The sequence below is a fragment of the Hippocampus comes genome, unplaced genomic scaffold (assembly GCF_001891065.2).
Source record: "Hippocampus comes isolate QL1 unplaced genomic scaffold, H_comes_QL1_v1.1 scaffold249, whole genome shotgun sequence".
Classification (NCBI taxonomy): Eukaryota; Metazoa; Chordata; class Actinopteri; order Syngnathiformes; family Syngnathidae; genus Hippocampus; species Hippocampus comes.
In genome coordinates, this window is record NW_017805035.1 from 2053771 (window position 1) to 2064655 (window position 10885).

Here is a 10885-nt window from a genome sequence, read left to right on the forward strand (position 1 = left end):
TGCGCCACGCACAAAAACAGCCAATTACGCAAGAACACAAAGACCTTTGGCTGGCCATGATGCTTTTATCCGCGGGGGGACATTTTGTGATCCCCGGCATGCTACTTGACACGGAACGTTGTTTCTAAATCAGCTGGAAATCAGTTTTTCACCAGCCGTCATTTTTGGCGTCGCCGGCGTTTTCCAAAGACGCTGTATTTTTGGCTCGCCATCACCCATCCATCCATTTTGTGGAGCGCCTTATCTTCACGAGGGGAGCCGATCCCAGCCGACTATATTGTGTAATGAGTACCATATTTGTGATGATAAATTGAGAATGAGGTAAAACATCAGGATAAAAATGCTTTTTTTTTTTTTAAAACAGCACATCACTTGAAACAAGTATACAAAATTAGAAAACGTAAAAAAAAAAAAAAAATCTTTTTTCATTTTTTATACAATAAAATATGTCAAATACAATCTATATTTAACACGGTACTTTGTATTGTGACCTAAAAATGAATACACTGTAATTCAATATGTTTTATATATACACATGTATGTACGTGTGTGTGTGTGTGTGTGTGTACGTGTGTGTGTGTGTCTGCGTGTGTGTGTGTGTGTATTTAATGCAATATGTGTATTTTTAACATAAAATATCTACCACAGTTCGCGTATGTTCATGCATTCCTAAAAAGCAGTCCGATGAATATTCTCTCATACTTTGTTCCACATGCGGACCCCACATTCGGAGCCCCCTCGGCCCCACCCGCCGTCAGGCTTCTCGTCCCGTCACGTGTCAGCTATTTGCGTTTCTAATCGACACCCGTCAGTCAAAAAGTGAAGTCGCTTCACAGCAACATCATTTTTAAGCACGTCCAAAGTGTTTATTTGATGGAAAGCCGCCACAAAGTGGACAAACTTTATTTTTTCCCCTGCAGATCAATCTGTTGCCTCGACATTACCAATATTAGAATCAACATCAGGCATTTATAATATAATATAATCTAATATAATATAATATAATGTATGCTCATATCGACGTGCGGCCTTGTTGTGGTAGCAGGTTAGCATGTAGCCCAGCGGTGGGCCCGTGGCCCCCCTCCCACTCGGTGTTGGGGTGGGGAGGGCTGCGATCGGTGTATGAAACCTGTCATTAACAGAGGTGCGGGCTGGAGAGCTCTCGGCTTTGTCTCGGGGGGGCGGGCTTTTCTTTAGTGCCTCAAATAACACGGCTCCCGGCGGTCATTGTGTGCCCAGTGAAAAGGCCCAACGGCGGCGGGTCACGGGGGTTGAGGGAGCAATTCTTGAGAAGCGGTCAACGGGAGAAAGGGGAATGGGAGTTGGAGGGTGGGCACAATCGGGGGGGCTTTTATACAGTTGTTGTCCTCCTCTCATCCAGAACAAGGAGGTGTCACTTTTTTCCTCCACCAAAAGTATTTTGCCTTTCAGAAAAGATAGCATGGGGGTCGACCTCCAACAATGAGCGGCGTGTCCAGTCAGCACCTTTGGGACCTTTCGTAGCTGAGAGAGAAAAAAAAAAAAAAGAGAGAGCAAAAATTTCCCATTTTTACACGAGGGTCATGAACGTACCGCAGAGTGCCTGTCAATTGCTTTGGCGGTCAATTGTAGCCAGATGATTGACAGCGCAAGTCACTCCATTCACTTCTCAACCAATGGAGTTCTTTTTATTTTTCAGCGAGGTTGATGCGTTCCCGACACACCCGCAATACGGGAAAATCCGCATCACAGAGACCCTGTCGTCGCTGTCGGATGGAATCCTAGCCTTTTCACAAACTGGGGGAAAAAAATGGTCAAACTTTGTTTTTTGTTTTTTTTGTGGTCCCCCGCACTCCTTCCCCCTAAAAAAATCAACCCAAAACATTTTGTAGGGAGAAAAAAAAAGAAAAATCTTAAATGTAGTTCATTTATTTTGAAATTAATTTGGAGGATGGGTGAGTACCGATACCAAGTATCTGATACTTTATTTCAAGGTATGTGTTACTCGTGATGGCTTCTGCTAAAACTGTCGCCAACAATACTCCAGGTCCAAAAAATCAGACATGGAGTAAGTGGGCAACAAGTGGTGTCCAGTAGTTGGCGCAACACCGGCATATCATCATGTCTGTCAGAAAAAAAAAAGGATGGTCCTACGTTCATTGAAATGTTTTGTATCGAGATATTTTTGGGGTATCTGTACTTGGTGCTTGTATCAGACAGAAAAAAAAGCGGAATCAGACATCTCGACACCCCTTCATTCATCAAGCTAAATCAACATTGCAGCAAACGGCGACTGATGACGTTTTGTGTTGGTGTGCAAATGGGGTACGCGTTAGCATTAGCATACTAATGAGCTTCACACCGCCACTTAGGACGATTGCCAAGATGCTTTCCCCACAGCTCATTGGGACCAATTATCAACTCCATTAGAAGGAGGCACAGCACTGATGACTTTTACAGGGCCAATAAAGATCTTCAACGTGCAGGGACAGCAGGGCCGCCACTCAAGGGGGGGGGCTCGGGCTGAGAGGGCTTTTGGTGGGGGTGGGGGGGGGGTGGCTGGCAGTTTACAGACAGGGGTCACCACCTCGCACCCGGCCACAACCCGGCACCGTGTGAACGTGTGACTCTACTTGTGTTCTCGCTGACACACATAAACTCTCCAGCTGTCCAACAGATAAAGGAGATAGATACACACGCTGGGTACAACATTAGGCAGCGCAGCCCCCTCGCTTGCTACAAAGAAAGTCAAAACAAAGCAAATTTAAAAAATATATATTTTGTTGCTTTAGTGAAACAAACAAAACAGCCCAAACTGTGCAGATTTCCCCCGTAGCTCATTTCCACACGTGCATTCAAGACCCATCATCATGACAGTGGCTCACAAACCATTTTTCCCCTGTTGAAAATCTGACTCGACAAATATATTTATTTGGATTGCAGTTGACGAATAGAAACGTTCACAGAAGTGAGTAAGTTGATGTACAAACCTGGGAAAGCCCTCAAACAGAGCCTTGTGGTACCTCGCATTAAAAAAAAAAATACACACACACACACACACACACACACACACACACACACACACACACACACACACACACACACACTTGCCTACTGGTAGATGTGCACCGCCTTCAACATTCTGACATGGATGGCGCACCCCTCCCCTTTGAACACATTAAAAAAAGGTCAAAACAAAGCCCATTATTTAACGACAGCTCAATGCATAATAATTACACCAGGCCACCATTACACACTTTTAATTTCGTGCAGTCACCCCACCCTGAGGGCAACCCCCGCGCACCCCCACAGTTTGGTAATCCCCACTCAAGAGCTCCCAATGTGTCAAATAAAAGGCGTGTTTGCCGAGTGAAGCGAGGGAAAGAGCATCGGGCCCTCGCTCACCGAGGGCCAGAAAAGTGTTACAAGTGGATGTGAAAATGGCGGAGGAGGGAGGAGAGTCTTCTAATCACTTTCCCTGCTGCCTTTGTAGGGGGCATCAGGGGGCAAAGTTGGGGTGTGCGCTAAAGCGTACAGCCTCCGACTCCACCTCCTCCTCCGCTTTTGATGGAAGGCCCGGCTGGGGTGCCTGCTTCCCTCCTTCAGGGCTTTTCAAGGCTGATGGATAGCTTCAGAAAAAAAAAAAAACAAGAAGATTAAGAAAAAGAAGATGAAGAATAAGAAGAGGAAAAAGAAGATGACGACGAACAAGAAGGAGAGGAGGTGGACTCCATCCCCTCCCAAACAAATCCCTCCCACTTGGAAAAACTCTGACCAAAATATCCCGAGAATAATCGTTCCCACTTCAAAAAATAAAATTGGCAAAATGTTACTCCTGTTATTGACAGGAAAATTGGAACCTGATCAGATTTGTTCAAAGCAAATCAACCCACACGGCAACAAATGGTTGCAGGAAAAAGTAATACAATTCTGAATACATTATACATTATCTTAAATGAAATAATCCAATGCTCATGTCATGACTTCATTATTTTTTTTTTAAGGATAGTATTTGTAGTGAAGTCTGTTGTCTTTCTGCCTTTCTTTTTTGGGTGGGGGGTGGGGTCGGACTCCCCTCTTGCTCGTCCGCTGGCTCGTCTTGCTCGGCGGTGTCTGCTAATGGAGGAATGTCACGTTCCCACTCTCCCCGGGGCCTGAGGCGGAGGACAGATGTGGAGGCCTTCTTTTCCCAGCATTCCCTGGGGAGGGCAGTGACAGGTCTTAACACCCTCTAGGAGGCTCGGGGTTCGGCGTGAGTGGCGGAGGGGGGAGGGCGGGGGGGTAGGGTGTTTGACTTGTTGTCCGAGCAGGGGTCACGTATTGCCAGTCAAGTGATGCATAAGTAATGCTTTGTTTGGACCGATCAGGGGGAAGGAATTGACTGGATTTGCCTGTAATTAGATTACTCCTTTTGAAATGGCGAACGAAAAGAAAGGGCAATGCGTTATGCGAAGGGTTTGTTACATTATGACATATGTGACATCGTATATTGTTCATTAGCGTACGTGTTTGTGTGCAAGATGCGGCACGTGACTAGCAAAAATCCACCAATCATTGAGGCCCGTTGAAATGCATCACGTGGGGAGAAAATACAAAATTGAAACCACCCCAAATTCTTCACAAAAAAAAAAAAATGCTGAGAAACCTCAAATGCATGGGTGTTAAACCCAACGTCTGGGGGCCAGATCTGGCCCGCCACGTCATTTTATGTGGCCCGCGGAAGCAAATCAAGCATGTCAACTTGCCTGATGCTTGCTGAAATCTCGACCAAAACTTAAAATTCTCAATTGGAATAAATAAGAGACGTAATGTAAGCATTTTGTTGTAACCAAACCCCTCATTACAATAACTTAATAGTTGAAAAAAAGTTATTATTGATTTTTTTTATTTTTTTTGGTTTCAGTCATAACGGCCCTCCAAGGGAAACAGTAACTAAAATGTGGCCCACGACAAAAATGAGTTTCACACCCCTGCTCTAATGTGTACTTCCTATGAAAAATGGGGGCAAAATAATCGGATCGTGACATGGTGACAACGATATAGTGGCAATTTTAACCCTTTCGAGAACAGCGGTTACCACAGTGGACAGCCTGTCATGTTATCAGGTTACAGGTTATTGTTATTGGGGCATGAAAGGGTTAATATCGTCATCGGTATCGTTAAATCGACTTAGCACATGTACATCCAGCGTGACAAAATGACTACCATTCAAACATCTCAGGTCATTTTATTTTTTTCTCTTTTGTCATCTTCTGTCTTACATGAATGTTTGGACATGAACTAAATGTTGGACAATTTGACCTTCTGATGACGTGAGACGAAAAAAAAAAAAAAAGTCTGGGTTATGGTTTCCTTCTGGGCAGCGGCAAATGTCACGGCACTTCATCATGGCTCCAGAGTTATTTAGCCAGACAAGACAGTGCCAAGCAAGCCTGCAGCTAGCCGGGCCCGTTCCGTCTCGGCGACAGTCAGTCGGACAGACGCAGCGCTGTCTTTGCGATGTTTATGTGCAAAGTCAGCAAGAACAACAACAAAAAAAAAAGGATGCTCCCAGGTTCCCCCTATTGTAGTCAAGTGGAAGTGAGTTAGCGTTCAAATCGTGGCCAGAAGGAAAGAAGCCAGCAAGCGTACATCGTCGCACGATCTTAAGACTAGTTTGCATAATTAATAATATAGTGTCAGGGCAATGAAGGCACGTCTGCCATCTAGTGGTGATTTTTTATATTACCATTTAAAACTACAGTTGACCACTGCATATTCAGTTTGGGGCCCACAGATGCGCATACTGATTTTTTTTGTTTGTTTTTGTCAAAATGTTTTGGGGTTTTTTTCCACATTTTTTATTTTTTTTTTTCCTGGAATCGTTTTTCTTTGATATCTGAGCTCCACAATACCTATCGAACTGAAAAAGGAAACAGTCAAAAAAAAAACTGAACAAAATAGATTTGTTTGTTTGGTCTTAACATGCAATAACCTTCAATTCACATTTCAGTACAGAAGCGAAAAGTGTTACTGCTAAAACGTATTTTTTGTTTGTTTGTTTTTTTCAATATCGTAGTTATCCGATAATGTATCCCTCAAAGTTTTTTTTTTCTCCTTTTTTAAATTTTTTTTGAAGCTGAACGATAAAGAAAAATAAATAGGAAGGAGATGTTTTTTTTTCTTTTTTTTTTATCCAAACAAACGAGTTGGGATGAATGCGGACATTGATATTCGACTCCATTGCACCCACAGGCCTTTCACGATGACCGACCACCAAATTAAACATCTTTGGGTAGCCACGACAAAAATAAAGGCGCTTTTGAAACTACTTTTCCGATGCAATTGTTGCATTCGCGTCCGGTGCTGTCTGTCACACGCCCGTCGGGGCGATGTGCCTTATCCATTCACAGGCCTCCCGGCACGCCCGGCCGGCCGGCACGGGCGTGAAAATGTTGTTCATTTAATCAGCTACGCTTGAGCATTGAAGCGGGAGGGATCAAGAGAGCTTTGCCCGTAATGGATTGGCTCCACTTTGGGGGGCTCTGTGTACCTCGCACACCGCCCGCGAACAATATAACTGGAACCACATGATGCCCCCCCGCCCCCCTCACCAAAAATACAAAAACGGTGCCCCTTGCATGTATATCCCCCGAGAAATATTGTGTTCTTGTACACAAAAACTAGGAAACATGTCACGCAGGTCGATGAGTCCCATTTTTGGCACAGCGCTTCTTATTTTTCGGTTCTTTGGGCATCATGATGACGGTATTTCAAATTCTGTTTTTATCTTGTCCTGTTTTCCCCACCCCTCACCAAAAATACAAAAACGGTGCTCCTGCATGTATATCCCTCGAGAAATATTGTGTTCTTGAACACAAAACCGAGGAAACTTGTCACGCGGGTCGATGAGTCCCACTTTTGGCACAACGCTTCTTATTTTTCGGTTCTTTGGGCATCATGATGACGGTATTTCAAATTCTGTTTTTATCTTGTCCTGTTTCATTCATTTTCAAAATGTTTTCCTTGATGTTTGATGACCTTGATGTAAGTTTTGGGACAAAGTCCCAATTGTTTGCCTGCCAAACCGTCGGCAAGTTGGTCTTCTTCCAACCACCTCATATCGGTTTTCTCATTTTTCAACATGTGAACCATTTTTTCCTGGAAAAAAAACAATCGGGTGCAATTTGTGGTGTCGAGGATACTTGGTACTTGGTCACGATTCTGAGGTTTTGGGATGTCTTTTTTTATTTTTTTTTTAACCATGGCTTGAATTTTCTTTGAAAGCTTGAGGTGAAACTTTTTTTGGTAGTTTGACCGCGGTTCTGCGACGGATAGTTTTGTTCATTTTGCAGCACTTTGGACCGCATTTCCGAGTTGTTCAACTGCTGATCCATCCAACTTTTTTTCAGGTTCCGGTTCTTAAACATTTGGTTCAAATTTTGCGTGACCTTTTAGGTCAAATTCCGAGTTGCGAAAGTGTGATGGTTCAAGTATGATGGATCTGTCAATGTCCTCCGACTTAACGACAACATTTAGAATTGTTGCACTGCTCAGTCACATTTATATTGCTCATTTGCCATTGTCGATTTCCATTGTTTAGGTTTGGATCGGATTTCACTGATAGAGTCGTACCTCTACTGACGAACGTCTCTTCATACGAAATGTTCCAGTTACGAAATGCCTCAACAGGAAAAGATTGCCTCTTGTTAAGAAAGAAATTTCAAAACACGAAGGGTAAAAATACAGTGTGGGCTGCGACTCGCAGCTCCGAGTTTCCTGAACGCAACATACTTTTAGCTTCTCTGCTATTGGCTATTACCGAGCATCATCCTGGCATCCCATTGGCTAAGAGGGACCTCCACTGAATGTGTTAATATGTGTCGATAGATAGGCGTGTTTCTATACAGTGTGCTCGTCATTCGCCCCTCGGGGCTTGATTCGTTTCGATAGTTTTACGGAAATGTGAATCACCCAGAAAAAGTGTTTACCTGTCGGGCGATCGCTCACGATGCTGATGTTTGCTTTGGACATTTTTGAAGGATCGTTAAAAGCCGACAAAAGCAAACGTCCTTGGATCAGTTCTTGACAAAACATCAGGCAAAAACAACTTCTGAGAGAGAACATGCACTGAAGAGGGCAAAAAAAAAAACGAGGATGCAGTTAAAAGTTAAATGGCCATCATTTTTATTCTTTATTCTTTGTTTTTTGTTTTACCTTACACAAAACTCTCATTTATTGTGAAATAATCTAATTGAAAGATGTATTTTTTACATATTTTGATGCTTTTTTTTTTTTGCTTTAGGAAACATTTACATCTGAATTTTCGGGGTGCTTGGAACGGATTAGGGCATTTAGATGGAAAACGCGTCTCGACTTACAAAACTTTCTAGTTAAGAAATGTCTTCCAGAACCATTTAAAGTAGAGGTACCACTGTATTTTTTTTTTTTTTGAATTTTAGGTAAGATTCTATTATTGGAACACTAAACCATCCAAGTTTGTCTTTTCCTCTTTCACGGTCAAATGAAGTTCACCTGAAAGATTACAGTTTGGAAAAATGAAAATACATGGAAAAACTCTCTCTGATCAGAGTTCTGGATATCAAGTTGACAGTAAAAATCATATTTTGCTTATTTTTGTATTTATGACTTGAAAATCTGCGTTAATTTAGTGCGCTCGAGGCCCTGAGCTGAATTTGATGGATCACTCAGTCAATTATGTCCCGCTTGTTCCCCAAACAAAAAAGCCGGGATAAAGCGCACTATTGTTGCCGTGGCGGCGCGCACACTGCCGCGATTATTTGGCTAGCGTCTGTACATTAGAATTTCAAGCTTATGGCCATGGCAATTACGGGCTGACAGTGCAACGAGGCCACAGAGGACTGGGAGGTGACATTCACAGCGAACTCCCAACAAAAGAAGTCCATCAAGAGGCCGTGACACATGCTCGGCGGACACTCTAACGTTTGTCAGCGCGCATGAATGGAAGCCCAAAAGCGGCGGGCGGGCGGACGGATGGACGGACGCGGCGGGCCGACGGGCATGGCTACGACCCGGCATAACGGGCCTTTTCACACAGCTGCAACACTGAGCGCATTGTGCCCGGGCCAATCAAAGGCTGACTCGAGCAGCCGCACACAATGCACAAATGGTACCACGGACATTTTCAAACGTGCGTTTAGCAGGACACTGAAACTTTAGGCAGGGTGGGAACCCACGGCGGCGTTACGGTTGCCCTCCGGGGCTGCTTCGAATGGTGGAACCGCAGACGGGAAACCTCCGTTTATCGCCGGGTTCCCGACCCGCACGCAACTAAACCCGTTTTTCTTTGAGAATAAGTCCTATGTGCCACATCTCGTCAAAAACGGTCCACCGCAAAGTCACCAATTTTGCTTGTTCCCCGCCCTGTTGCTGAAGCATTCGATGACAGCCTCACATGATCCAAAGCTTGCAAGCTTTTGCAACGCCACATCACCAGCAGGGCCGCTCACGTGCGTGCGTGCGCGCACGTGCGCGGGGAACTTCTCTGAAAAGAATTCAATTCCCCGAATCTAACAACGTGGCCGAGATATTTTTGAGGATTATTCCTTGAACACTGTGAGGTTTTTTTTTTTCTTGAAAATATTAATTTTACACCTTCTAAGATTTTATTTCCCTGACATTACAACTTTATCCGTCGGACTAATATTCCACCTTTTTTTTGAAGATATATTTCCATTCCACAAACTTTACAACCGCTCCACCCCCCCCTGCCCCTCCCCCCAAAAATAATAAGAACATTGCTACTTTTTTCTTTAAAAACAATCCACAAATGCCTTTTTTTCTTATAAAAAATGGAACTTGATTGCATTAACACTAAAAATGATGAGGATTTTTTTGGTGTACTTTCTCTCCTCTAGTTCACTCATGTAACCTTTTTCTGTAAAAGTAGGACTTCATGATGTTCACATTTTTTCATTCTGTATTATTCCCCCCCCCCCAAAAAAAAAAATATTGCATTTTGACTTTTTCGCAGAAGGAATCTGCTAACATCGCAACTTTTTCTCAGAAAAAAGGACATCCCAAATGGTATTTTGTGTGTGTGTGTGTGTCTTGAACAGGAGATTTTTTTGTGTTGCGGCCGAGAGAAGCTCGGGCACTTCATCTTCTCCTCTGCACTGCCAAAAAGGTCAAAGGTGAAAAGTCAGGGCGATTGGGAGAATTCCGCACTGCATGCCGACAGATCGGATTTCAGGGGTGGGGGAGGCCCCCCCGCACCCCCCCGAGGGATAGGTGCTCTCTGTGCGTGCGTGCGCGTGTTTTATGTGCATGTGACAGCCGTTTTTGTTCTGTGTGGGGTTTTTTTTTTTTCCTTGTTGTTTTTTTGCCCCCACCCTCCCACACCCCATGTGCGCGTGTTGTCACGGCATCAGCGCTCGCAGCATTTGGAACTTTTCTTTTGATGTTTATTAGGAAGCGCGACGCCTCTGCGCTGTGACCTCGGCGTGTCGCATTGTTTGCCTACGGCGTCTTCCAAATGTGCCTCAGATCCATTTTGGGCCGTCGTCGCATGCGAGGTGACTTTTTCTTCTTGCCGAGGAATAAGGGTTAAGGCCACCGCTGCATGCACCCTGAAACCGGATGACATGATAAATTGTCCACTGGAGTAACTGTCCCTGAAAGGGTTAAAAGGGGATTGAATGTGCTTTGTTTGTTTTTTCTTTTTTTTTCAATGCAATTGGGTGTCATTTATTCGTGGATTCTGGTGGAAATTGGTCGAGTGACAGCTCATATCTCAAAAACTCTCAAGTCAAGGCACCCTCATCTGAATTTTTTTTGCACGTATCAAGACTAAAACGGGTCAAGTGACAGCTCATACCTTGGAAAAACTCCGCAAGTGAAGGCAACGCTGTATATTGAAACACCAAAAAGTTGATTTTCGTCTGCC

The 10885-nt window shown here is 44.0% G+C and overlaps 1 protein-coding gene across 1 annotated transcript in view; it reads left to right on the top strand.

The window, feature by feature from the left end:
- The window catches only part of nr2f5 (nuclear receptor subfamily 2, group F, member 5), a 62544-nt gene that overhangs the window by 9357 nt on the left and 42302 nt on the right, over nt 1-10885 (top strand). The gene's annotated exons all lie outside the window — the stretch shown is intronic.